Source organism: Ursus americanus, chromosome 30, assembly GCF_024610735.1.
Source record: "Ursus americanus isolate L20-20 chromosome 30, mUrsAme1.1.p, whole genome shotgun sequence".
Taxonomy (NCBI): Eukaryota; Metazoa; Chordata; class Mammalia; order Carnivora; family Ursidae; genus Ursus; species Ursus americanus.
Window position 1 is genome coordinate 14,184,234 of NC_142156.1, and position 13,090 is coordinate 14,197,323.

The following is a 13,090-nucleotide window of genomic DNA, read 5'->3' on the forward strand; positions in this document are numbered from 1 at the left end:
CACAGACACACAGTCCAGCCCAAACAACAGCACTTGCATGAACTAAGGAGGAAAATTCGTTTACATCTAACCGTGAGCAGCCACAGGCTAATGGAGTGGAAAACATGTAAAAGGCTTGAAGGAGGAAAGAGGATGTTAAAATTGTAATTTTCCCAATCATATCGAGACATAGCTTTAGCCCTAATGACAGGACGCATAACACATCTGTCAGAAACTGCTACGTCTCCTAGCAAAAACCAACTAAACTGAGTTTCTGCTCTGTGACAGCGGAGGCTGAAGCTGCTGTTGGCCTTGTTCCAATTTTTTTTCTTTTTTTTTCTTTTTTTTTTTCTTTTTTTTTTTTTTTTTTTTTTTTTTGCCCTTTCTCTTTCTCTCCAAGGCATTTTTTTGTTACCGTCTTTGTGGGATCTGCTCCCGTGTTCCCTTCTCGCTCTTCTTCCCACAAGAGTTGGCTGGGAAGGACGTCAGCCTGCATGTACCAGGAGAGTGTGCACCGAGGCTGCTGGGGTGAGGGGGGGGGGCGGTGCCCAGGCCCCAGAGTGCAGCAGAAGGTCTGGTGATCAGCCCTGAGGGTCTGACCTGGATGCTGACTTCCCCAGCAGAGCCCAGGTCTACTGCCTTTTCAAGTGGCCGCTGCTGGAGGCAAGATTCGTTACGCAGGGCAAGGCTGTGATTTGGCATCCTAAGTGGTATGTGGCTGAACGGACACTGGCCAGTGGTAGGCAAAGGGCTGATGATATCTCCCGCCAATGGGTGAGAGCATAGCACAATTTCGGGGACTGCCTTGGACCTCCAAAGCCTAGCTTGGAAGTCCAATCTATGATGACTTTTAGGGGTGAGCTGGTTCTCCTTGGAGCCCCACTAGAGGAAGACTGGCATCATCCAGAGGTTCTTGGCTGAATGTATGGGTGGAACGCCACCCTACCTGGTCCCCAGTTCACCTTACCCAAATCCCTCAAGGTGGGACACTCCCTCCTGCCTTGCAGGGGCAACACTAGAGGACCGGCCTCAGCGACAGGAGACAGCAAAGCCTGGAGTCCTACTTAACGCACCAGCAGCTCACATCCTTGAATGGATGGGGCGTTTATGGGTGGAAAATCTGAAACCGAGTCAGAGGAACTTAGATCAATTAGACCCAAGGAAGAGAGAGAGAGCTGGGCAACTTAAAATATTTTCCAAGCCAGTGGCAGCAAGAGATGAGCCTGGGGAGGAAGACACGGGTCAGATCTGGAAGGATTTGGACGCTACCCCGCGCACACATGGGAGCCACTGCAGGGCTTAGAGCCAGACAACGAGAGTCAGATTTGCATTTCAGAAGAGCAGTCAGGCTGCAGGAAGAAGGAATGGGGGGAGGGGGCGGCAAGCAAGGAAACAGCCGACCAATTAGAAGGCTCCTTGGAAATCCAGGTAAGAGAGGGAGGTGGCCTGAGCCAAGACTCTGAGAGAAGAATGGAGACAAGTCAACAGCTCCACGAACAGTTCGAGAGATAGGCTAGAAAGGTAGGCAGTTTCCTGCGGGGGACACAGGGCTGAGCACCTAAAAATGTTCCTCCCTGGGAAAAGCTAGTCTAAACGATCCCCTTCCCTTTAGTTTATCACATGCTAGGGTCTGTTGAAATCTTTTTTTTTTTCTCTGTAAGTTCCCACGGACCTAACTGTTTTCAATGCCCTGGGTGCATCTCCAGTTGATAAATTCTGAAATCCAACCGAGTGTGGTTGTTACTCTTTGGGGTTTCTTCATTAGAAACGGGTGGAGGCTGGGTGCACTTAATACTTCTCGTTGATGATTTACTTAGGAGGTGGGAAGAATGAAAGGGGTGAGGTTTTGAAGGCTCTAGAGCAGTGAGCAACTCAGTGTCCCGATCCAAGTAAGAAAGGACATGATCTGGATGCCGCCCGTGGCTGTGGCCGTGGAGTCAAACAGCCAAGCTGCGTCAGAGAGACACTGATCTATGTTGAGGAGAGAACAAATTACTTGCAGGATCCCAAAGCGTACAGTTGATACTGAAGAGCCTCTGAGTGGTCCTCTGCCTTCTCGCAAAAGGCACACGTGTTTGCCAGTGTCCTCAGATCCCAGCTGATGGACAGTACAAGTTGCTAGGTTTGCCCTTTCCCCCGGGGATCTTAGCCAGATTGTTCAACGGCTGAGCAGGGCAGGAACTGAAAGAGTGCCACGGTGGGTAAATTCATCATCCTTCAGTCAGTTAAGAGCTCACCATTCAATCCGGATCACAAATGGAGACATTCCATATGGACACTGACCATCTTCCCTGAGTGCCCGTCCCAGTTTTTCAGGGACGTCCAGTGCTAAACAGGGAAAGTTCCAGGCAAGCCAGGATGAGTGGGTCCCCCCCAATCCTTGAGCCCCACTTTGAGCTCCTGTCACCATTTTGAATGATAATCTTTTTCAGAAAACGTTATTGACCAATTTGGGCTCAACCTTGTTGGGAAGGAAAGGAAATCAATTTGTTCAATTCCATTTATTTGATCTTCCATCTTTTCCAACAGAAAGGACATGGGTGTAGCTACTGGGGGTGAGTGCCGGCTCGGAAGCGGGTGTGACGGGTTTAAATCCTTGCTCTCCTCTATAAAATGGGAACGTGCATAATTCATGCCTCATATATAAGAAACTGTGTACAAAGTGCTGAATACAGTGTCTGGCTTGTAGTAAGTATTCAAAACCATGAACTGTTATTATTAGTATTTTCCATCTCATCCCACCCCAAACCCCAGTCCTCCAGATCGAAAGCTACTTAGAGCTTTTAATCTCTCTCTGGACATTTCCCATTTGGCATAACGCTTTGAAGGCTTCTGTTACTCATCCCCCTACTAGGTGCCTTAACTGATAGAGTCCATTTACAAAGTTCCTCTTTGCAAATTTGTAACCGAGAGGATTTGGAAAACCTTTGACCAAGCAACTAACATGATTGAATAAGAAAGAAAAGCCTATCAATCATGTCCTTCCTTAAGAAGGAACGGGTTATCTCCAGGGCAAGGGAATTTTCTACGAACCAGAAGATGTTTGTTAACTGAGATAATGTATATAAAAAGCTTAAGCTGTGGTCAAAACAATGCTACCACCATTTTATCTCTTGCCTCAACAATTGCAGTAACCCTCCAGAACCGTCAACTGCTTCTGTCTTTTCATCCCGGGGTCTGTTTTCCCCACCCTGCAGCTGGGGTGGTGTGGGGGTATCATTTTATAAAGGTAAGACAGCCAAAAGCTAGAATCTGCATCGGCAGGAGAAAGGATAACTGGTGGTATGTCCATACAAAGAAATACTGTCCCTCAAAAAACAAAAAACTGATACAAGTTATAGCATGTATAAATCTCAAATGCAATATGCTGAGTGAAGAAAGCCTTACACAAGACGACATACTGAACGATTCTATTTACATAAAATTCTGGAAGAGGCAACACTAACACCTGATGGGAAAAATCAGAACAGTGGTTGCCTGGGGGCGGAGCAAAGGGAGAAGAATGTGAAGATAACGTTCTCTACCTTGATAGGGGTTTGGGTGGCACAGGTATGTCAAAAATCCATCAAAAGTCAAAGTATGATACACCTAACATTTGTGCATTTCACTGTGTGTAAATTTTCTCTTAAAAAATCCGTAAACAATTATTGAGCTCCGGGTTAGTGATACGCGTGCCAAAGTGTTTGGGGGGTGAGGTAACTGATCCTTGCAATTTACTTTGAAATGTGACAAAACAATGCAATGAGTTGATGGATGGGTAGAGGGGCAAATAAATGAGCAGATGTGCAGTAAAGCAATTAGAACAAAGTGTTGAGCGTCGAATCCACTGGGTGGCTGTATGGATGTTTTGTGGACATTTTTTCCACCTTTTCTATATGCTTGAAATTTTTCATAACAAAATTTGCGGGGGGAGGGTGGAAAAGGGAGATAGATCACTCCTTTTTTAAATACAATGCCATCTCTTGACCATGCTATATAAAATAGCACTACCAGCCTCCTGCTATCTCGAGCCCCTTACCGGATGTAGGTGGCCTGGTTTCCAGCACCCACTGATCGAACATTCGTTTGTTTCCTGTCTATGCCTCCGCACAGCAATGGAAGCACTTTGCCTGGTTCCTCGTGGCATGCTAGCACCTAGAATGGTACCTGGAAGGAGACAGCACTCAGTCGAGCACTTGGTAAGTGCCTGGCCCTGCACTAAGCCATTTACTTCCATCATCCGGTTTCATCCTCCCAAGAAGACTATTGCTATTTTTACAAATGAGGAAAATCGTAGCCTAGGAAGATGAAGTGATTTATCCAACGACACGAGAGCCCAACCCAGTTCCTTTGGTGCCCCAAACTCAGAACGTTTCCACTTTGCCTGAGGGCAGAGAGGGTCTAGAAGAGGGAGACAGAGGGGGAGGAATGTGTCAGACCATCACCAAGGCTGCCCTAACTGCAGACATAAGGACCCAAGTGCCAACAGATCTGGAGGCATCAGACTCTCAATCATAGAACTTCCAGTGACACCTGGTGTTCTCTGTCCCCTATCTATAAGGGTCAAACGGACTGACCAGTGTTACTGGGCTTCAGCCAGATCTGCACTTGTATCACGGTCTGTGTTCACCGATTGCCTTTCAGTTGCAAAAATTCTCTTAAGCCCCTCATCAAACATCTTTCTTGTGCATTTCCCCTTAAACACAGGCTGTATATCTACTGACCTACATAGAGAGCTCCTTAGTGAACACATCACAGTTCTCATCCAGAAACGTGAATGTCCAGTGTGCAATATTCTTGTAAGTGCTCAAAAATGTGAGTTTTCTCCGTGAATAAGTCGTTCATATCTGACAATCAGATTCAATATATGGGAAAAAAGGTCAAAATGCTTGCAATGATTCAGAGATGACCAGTGGATGGGCATTCGAGGAGCAAGGGACATCTCGATTGTGACCACACGTATGTCCTGAGCCCCTCCTTTGTGCATGGGACCCGGCAGTAGGGGACCAGGAGGGAGATGGGGAGAGTAGTTCAGTTCCCTGCAGAGTTCAGTCACGCACTGTGTGACCCTGGCCAAGTTACTTGAACACCCTGGCACTCACTTGCTCATCTGAAAAGTGGAGATAATTATACCTTCTTGAAAGTGTTATAATTGTGAGGAACGCAAGAGACCATGTCTATAAAGGATCTAACACAGTGACCAGGACACAAGAGCTCAGGAAAAAGATGTGAGTTGCACGCCTGCTTCCCTCTCCCCTGGGTCCCCACACTTCAAGGGGGCTCTCAGACATGTCTGGGTAATTCCGACTTTCAGGCAGACTGGGTTAAGTGCTCTGAGCAAGAAACTGACCACAAACTATTTAGTCCTATGTTTAGGGACACTTGCAAAGGAGATATTTTTCTCTCCCCATTACAGATGGAAAAACCAAAGTTCAGAGAGAATAAGTAACTTGGCCAAGATAATACCATTTCTAAGCTTCAGAAGACTCCTAGTACTTGTTTTGTTTGTCTCATAGTAGAGAGAGATGGAGTCCAACTGAGGGAATCCAGGAAGGCTACTTGGAGGAGATGGTCATCTTAAGAATTTATCTTCACAAAATGAACATCTGTTTCCTCTCCTACCAAACTTGGCATCCCATGAGGAATCTGCATCCTGGATTCCATAACCCACAGCTTCGTGACTCTCTTCCCAGCTTCGGCTTTAGCCAAAGTGGGCATCAATCTGCAAAGATTCCCTCTTCCAAACACAAATAAACCATTCAGATTCACAAGGACGTCCATCCAATACCACCCATCCCCTTCCTGGAATGTCCCCACATCTAAAGAGATTTGAGAAAGAAAGACCTCTCGCAAAGACTCTTTGAGAACCCCCTCTCACTCACTGGTCATGTCAGACCTACTTTTTTGTCACTTGGTGACAGGATTTTAAAAAAAAGGGAGGGGGCGGAAGAATTCAGCAAATACTAGTAGGACATCATCCTCAGGATGGACGACCCACAGCGCTATCATGAAAAATATGTGTGTTCTGGTTATTTACAAGTACCTGTTTGTTTGGGAAAGACTTCTCTTCCTTCCATGTCTCCTAGCTGTGTATACGGTGCAATGGATGGGGCTGGGCGTGTAAGACTTTTTTTTTCCCCCTCGGCAGTGTTTATCCACCCAAGAAAGTATTTTAAGTACTTTGTTTCCATTATGCTATTCTGAGCCCATTACTTGGTGGGGTGATTAAAGATTGCTTTTGGCAAGAGAAGAGAAGACAAAGTGTTTGTTACTTCCATGACTGTTAGCCTTTTCCAGGCAGTCTTCAAAGGGAAAAACATAAACACATGGCATACAAAATACATATTGGCTTCGTAATGGGAGCCCTGGAGAATGTCTGGCCCTTCACCTTTGCCTGCAATCTGAGTTGCTGGGATGGAAGGCGTGAGAAGGACTCTTTCTAAGGCATCAAGGAGGCTCCTGACCTCTGGGTTCTTCTCTCTTCCTCTTCGTCTGTGTATTCATTGATCCTCTCGCTCGGCTGGGGTCTTCCTGCAAGCTTCCTACCCTTCCACCAGTATTTGGACGTAGCCATGGACAAGACAGGTGAGCTGTCTGCTCCGCTCTAGCACGGGGCTTGGGTCTAGCGCGGAACCCAGATGGTAAGGATGCCACGAGCGTGTTTCCAAGCGACGGTGAGTTTCACGGTGGAGAAGTACAGAACGTGTCATGGGCATGGGAATAGGAATCTGTATTTATTTTTCTCGGGGTCAGGGAGAACCGGGAAGATTCGGGGAGTTGGAAAAGACTTCCCCAGATGGGCAAATCTGATGGTGGCTAGAAGCCAGAGAACAAGGTCAAGAGTAGCTAGAGATGTAAACAGGAGGTCAGGGTGGTCGGTACCTCCCCCCTACCCCAAGTATAACCACACAGTAGGTGTTAAATACAACTCAGTGGCAGTTAGGAGTGAAAGCTATAAGTGTCACCACTGACAGGGGCCAATCCCTGCCTTCTCAACAGCTGGGTGGCCCTTGGCAAGACCTCTCACTGCTGTAGGCCTCCATTTCTTCATCTGTCAAATGGGTATCATTAGTCCTCCCTCAAGGGGCCTCTGCTGTATAGCTAGAACTCAATAAACGTTAGCTTCCTTCTTCCTTCCCAATTATCTTTAATGAGTTCAACTTCCCTTGTTTCACTTAGCATCTTGGCAGACTTGCACGAAGCCAAAAAACCCCACCACCACCCCACCACCGTCTCTGATCCATCGCTCCTCTGAAAGGAATGTCCCAGACCGGTCAGTCCCCATGGCCAGGGGTCCTCCCTGCCCTGCAAGGTGGCTGCAATCACTCGTCCCCCATCCCACCATCCACTAGAGTCCCTTTGAAGTCAGCAGCTATCTCTCCCCAGGATCTCGGGGACATTTGCATCTCCCTGGGCTATCTTCCCAGACTATTGTGACAAGCAGATGCGATAAAGGGTGGGCGAGGTCTCAGAGGCTCGTAAAAAGCCCAGGATTCCTGTTCCCCTCCCTCGGCTGGGGAGGAAACCTGCACGGGTCTAGATAGGGTTACAAGTTGCCCAGATGCATTTTCCCTGAACTCATTTAACTCAACGGCCTCTGGGATTCAGAATGGCACCTGCAAGTTCAGGCATGTTCAGGGCACTTAAATTGTCTGAGAATCTTTCTCTTCTGGAGCCAAGTGGGCAGCTTCAGAAACTCCCAACTGCTCAGGCAGAGGGAAAGGCACTGGCTAGTGCAACCCATACACGGCCTCTGCTCTGAGACCTCCAGAGTGCGGGCGCCAGGCCTGGTGCTTTTCAACACCCCTCTTCATCTGTGTGTCCCCATAATGCTGTGAGAGAGGGAGTAACCTTCCCATGTTTACAGATTTCATCAGCTGAGAAGTTCGGTCCTTTGCCCAAAGTCTCAGGAAGTGGAAGGGCAGAACCCTTGATTCTGAACACACACAGCTCCTTCCTCTTTCATTGACGGCAGTCTCTTCCCTCCACACCAAGAATGAGATTACCTGGCCCCCGAGGGATGCTCAGGGCCCACGGGGGCCTCCAGCTTGGGGGTCTTTGCTCTGAATTTGGATTTCTGGAGACTCGCACACTACTGACAGTTAACTGATACCTTCCAACTTCCAGTGCTCTTCTGACCCCAATCACCCTGCTAACCTCACCAGAGTTCTAGAAGGTATGATCACAGTCATAATCACCGTAACTGGCACCGTCAATTAAGCCCCAGCTAAGCGCTAGACACCGAGCCAAGCAATATGATTTCCTCCCGTAATGAGTTTAAGGTTGCTATAGGATGGCCGTCGGTAACATCATCCCCACTTCACAGAACAGGAAACTGAGGCTCACAGAGGGAAGATCGTCCCCCAGGATCACAAGCTAGCAAATAGCAGAGTCAAAGCTGAAATTCAGTCTGGCTGGCCCCAGGCTCTCAGCCATCCACACACATCCTGGACCCGTTCTCTGTCTCCACACTTTGATGAAGGTCTTTGCTCAAAGAGACTGCACCAAAATCCAGTAAAATCCTGCCCTGCGGAACCCTGAGGCCCGACCCCGGCCTGCACATCCCTTTCCACCTCCAGTCCCAGGCCTCGGTGTCCCCACCTGTGGAACAGGGAATCGAATTAAGTAAGCCCCTAGGTCCCTCTCAAATCCTGACAACTGCCCCCCCCAACATAGACACAGCAGCTTCCTGCCCCGGGTCCCGTCCCAGTCCTCTGTCCTCCTCAGGGCATTTCTCTCTTCATGTGGGAAACAGGCGAGGATCTCAACAAATTCACCCTATTTCCCTTGCTGACTTCCAAGGGGCAAGAGAAAATGACCAAAGTCACACCTGAGCCCTTTTTGGCCACACACCAACACACCCTGGCACCCCTCTCAGGCCACTACTCCCCCTCTGGGGGCCCTACCTTGGCCTTTTCCAGACTGGCATCAGAGTCTAGAGCCCGACGTTGGAATCAGAGTCATGCCCTCCGGAAACTTAGCCTCATCGTGACTATGAGCTTTGAGAAGGAGTACACCCAAGCCTTCAGAGCCAGAGAGAGCTGGGTTTGAATCCATACTGCCATGAACTGGCGGCATTTCCCTTGTTCCCACGGGAGACCCTTAGGGATTCGACGCTTACAAAGGTCCTCGTGGGTAACAGAAGCTGTGCTACACGGCCCAGGGTTGCACAGAGAAGCAAAGTACCTACCATCGGCCATCATGGAGCTTTCTTTCTAGTCGGCAGAATGGGGAGAGGGGAGGTGAAAAGTGAGCAAATACTTGGGAGATTTTTCAGAGGTACATAAAACAAGATGAAAGGCTGGGCAATGGTGGGGGGCCACCTCTTTTGATGTGATGGCCATCCAAGGTCTTTCTGAGAAGAGAACATTCGCGGGAAGACTTGATCACCATATGAAGGAGCGGAAGAGCATCCAGGCAGGGGGAACAGCAAAGGAGCACCCCGTGCTTCAAGGTCAGAAGAAAGGTCAGCATGGCTGAAAGGGACTGAACCCAGGAGAGGAGAACTCAAGCCAAGGTGGCAAGATGGCAGGGGCCAGATCACAGAGGGCATGTTGGTCACGGGACACTTGGATGTGATTTTAGAGACATGGAAAGCCACTGGGGGGGAGGGTGAGGGGGTGGGTTTAAGAACTTTTTTTCACATTTTTACAAGAGCAAACTGTTTTAAGAAAGCCACACTCTTCCAAAGTGGCCACACCATTCTGTGTGTCCACCAGCAGAGACTGGGCATTCCAGCTGTTCGACGTCCTTGCCCACCCTCGGACTGGTGATGCTTTTTGATTTTAGCCATTGGGGCGGGTGAATAGTGGCATCTCAAATGGTTTTCATTTTCATCTCCCCGATGACCATTGGTGTTGGGTGATTTCTAATGAACTTTTTGACTGCTCACATACCTTCTTCCGTGAAGTGTTTGTTCAAATCTTTTGCCCATTTTTAACTGGGGTCATCTGCCTTCTTATCTGTGAGTTATAGGACTTCTTTCAGTATTTGGATATATGTCCTTTGTCACATCACTGATTCACAGATATTTTCTCCCAGACTATGGCTTGCCTTCTCATTTCCTCAACAGGGTCTTTCTCTCTTTCATTCTTTCTTTCTTTCTTTCTTTCTTTCTTTCTTTCTTTCTTTGGTCCTATTTTTAGTATTTTCTCCTTTTTTAAGTTTTCCATTCCAGTTTGTTAACATACAGTGTTGTATTAGTTTCAGGCGTACAATATACTGATTCAACACTTCCATGCATCACCCTTCTCAACAGGGTCTTTCAAAGAGAGGGTGTATTAAAATCTTAACAAAGTCCCATTTATCATTTATTGGTATTTTATGGTTTATATGTTTTCTGTGCCTTAAGAAATCTCTGCCTAGTCCAATGTCACAAAGATTTCCTAGAATGTTTTCTTCTAGAAATGACATAGTCATAGCTCTTCGGTTTAGTTTTATCTTATATCATTTACATTATGTTAAAAAGTTACACATACGCTTGCCATCTGTCTCGGCAATTCTGCTCTTAATCTACCCAAGAAAAAACAATCGTATGTCCACAAAGTCTTACACTTGAATGATCCTTTCTGCATTGGGCACAATAGGCAAAAACCGGGAATAACCCCAACGACCACGCACAGACGAATGGATATACTGTCGTGCTCCCTATCATGACATGCTGCTCATCAGTAAAAAGGAACCCGCCACGGATCCATGCGACAACGTGGGTGGATCTCAGAAACACGATACTGAGCAGAAGGCAGCTGGACATAAAACAGTTCACACGGGATGATGCCATTAATTGAAGCGCTAGAAATGACCAAGCCCATCTACAGTGACAGAAAGCAAATCAGTGGTTGCCCAGGGCCAGACTATACAGACGGAGGCAGGCAGGTGGGGGGAAGGGCAGGAGGGAACTCTGTAGTGAGGAATGTTCTATGTCCTGATTGTGTTGGGGGTTACACAGATGCATACATTTATCAAAACTCATTGAACTGTACACTTGGAATGGGTGTATTTGATTTTATTTAAATTATACCTCAATGAAATGGACTTTTAACAAATTCTAAAAGAGCCAAGCAGAGGCTAGTGAAGAGTGTGTCCAGGATGGGGATAGGAAGGAGAGTCAGGCCACCGAGTCATCCAGATGGGAGACAGAGGTAGCTCGGTCCAAGGCCGAGGAAGCCAGTAGCATAGCTGCTGTTACGATTATTATTCTTATGTCATTGTTGTTGCTTTCCTGCCTCGTCCTTCCACAAGCCAGGGGCAGGCTCTCATCTGTAGATGAGTGGACCATTTCCCCTCTCCACTGCCTGCATTTTTCTCTGCTGGGTCATCCCTCAAGGTTATCGCAGGCTGGACCTTGCTGACAGCTGACGCACACACTCAGGAAACCATGTCATGGTCAAGGTAACTCTAAGAACACCCATGGTGCCACCCCCAGGCTCCCAGGCCCCTGCCGTCCTTTCCAAATGTCCTCCTAGAGTTCAGGTCCAATCCACTGACAGTAGCTAATGCTGAGAGTGAGCTGATCCATTAGTGACCTCAGGCTTCTGCAGCAAGGTACCAAAACCGGGGGGCCCACAACAGCAGAAAGGCATTCTTCTTACACAGTCCTGGAGACAAGGAGTCAGAAGTCAAGGTATTGACAGCGTTGGCTCCTTTTTGGAAGCGGGGAGGGAGACTCTCTCCTTCTGCTGGTTGCTGGCAAGCCTTGGCACCGCTTGGCTTTGGGGCTGTAGCTCTGCTTCTGCTTCACCCACAGGCGTCTGTGCTCATTTCTCTCTTCTTAGAAGGACACCAGTCATTGGATTAAGACCCACCCCAATCCAGTATGACCTCACCTTAACTCCATGACATCTGCAAAGACTGTACTTCCAAATTAGGTCACACTCACAGGTCCCTGGCTTAGCACTTTAACATATCTTTTTGAGGGATGTGATTCAACCTAGCACAGAGATCTTACTTTCCTCCAACATCAAATAAGGCAGTTCAGAAGGAAGCTCCGAGGGGAAGAGAGTGGGACTGGGACCCTAGGTTAGGAATCATGGAGAAGCTGGGTTCCAAGCCTGAATATGTCCCTGACTTGCTGTGCTGTCCTCTCAAGCCCTTACCTCTCTCTGGGATCTGATTTCACCATGTCCACCCCTGGCTGAATCACCAGACTCTTGGGAAGTAATGGATATGGTTAGCATTTATCGAGCACCTACAGTGTACCGTGCTAAGCACTTTAAACATCTCATCTATTTGAAATCGCACAATGACTGTTGGGGCAGATGACTTCATACAAGCGATGAAACGGAGGCCCAGAGACCTCGGTAACTGGAGTCCACCACATCCAGTCAATCCCTGAATACCTCTCAATGGTCTGCCCCACTCTGCTCATTTTCTACTACAAGCTGTCATCGTTCCTTATTCGGATTCAGAAATGGCCTCCAGTTCCACCCTCACCCCAAATCTAGCTCTGAAGCAGCCAGAAAGACATTTTTTTGCTAATGAAACTCCTTGCAGAAAACTCTTCAATGGCTCCCCTTTACCCTCAGAAAAAAGCCTAAGTTCCCCCAAAAAGGCCAACCAGGCCCTACATGATCTGAGCCCAGCCAAACTCCATTCTCATCTCTCCCTGCTTCCTTCTGCAGGATATCTGCTCATCCTTCAGAATCCAGCTTAGATGCCACCTCCTCCAGGAAGTCTTCTTTGTCTGCCCCTTAGGTGTGAGTCAGGTCACCCATATCAGTACCGTGAAAACATTCTATGTCATCACAGCACAGAGTGGTTTTGTTGCCTGTTAACTTATGGCAGGGGATAGCACAGGGCTTAGGTGGCTCATCTTGTCAAATATCAAATGCTACATTTGCCAAATGTGACATGTCAAATGTCAAAGGTCCTATTTCTCAAAAACTACCAGTGCATGGAGGAAAGTCACTGCTGGCTGACTCCAGGGCCTGTGTTCTCTCTACTGTCCCACACAGATATTGCTGAAGGCATAAGAGTCTACTCGGATCAGCAGGCTCCAGACAGGCTAGGCCGAAGTGTACAAGGACTTGGGATGACAAGCCTGCCTCCCTTTTCCCTGCCCGCATCCGTGGCAGACATTACTAATGGATCACAGCACTCCTTCTCACTGATCTCAGGCTCAGGAGGGCCCCAG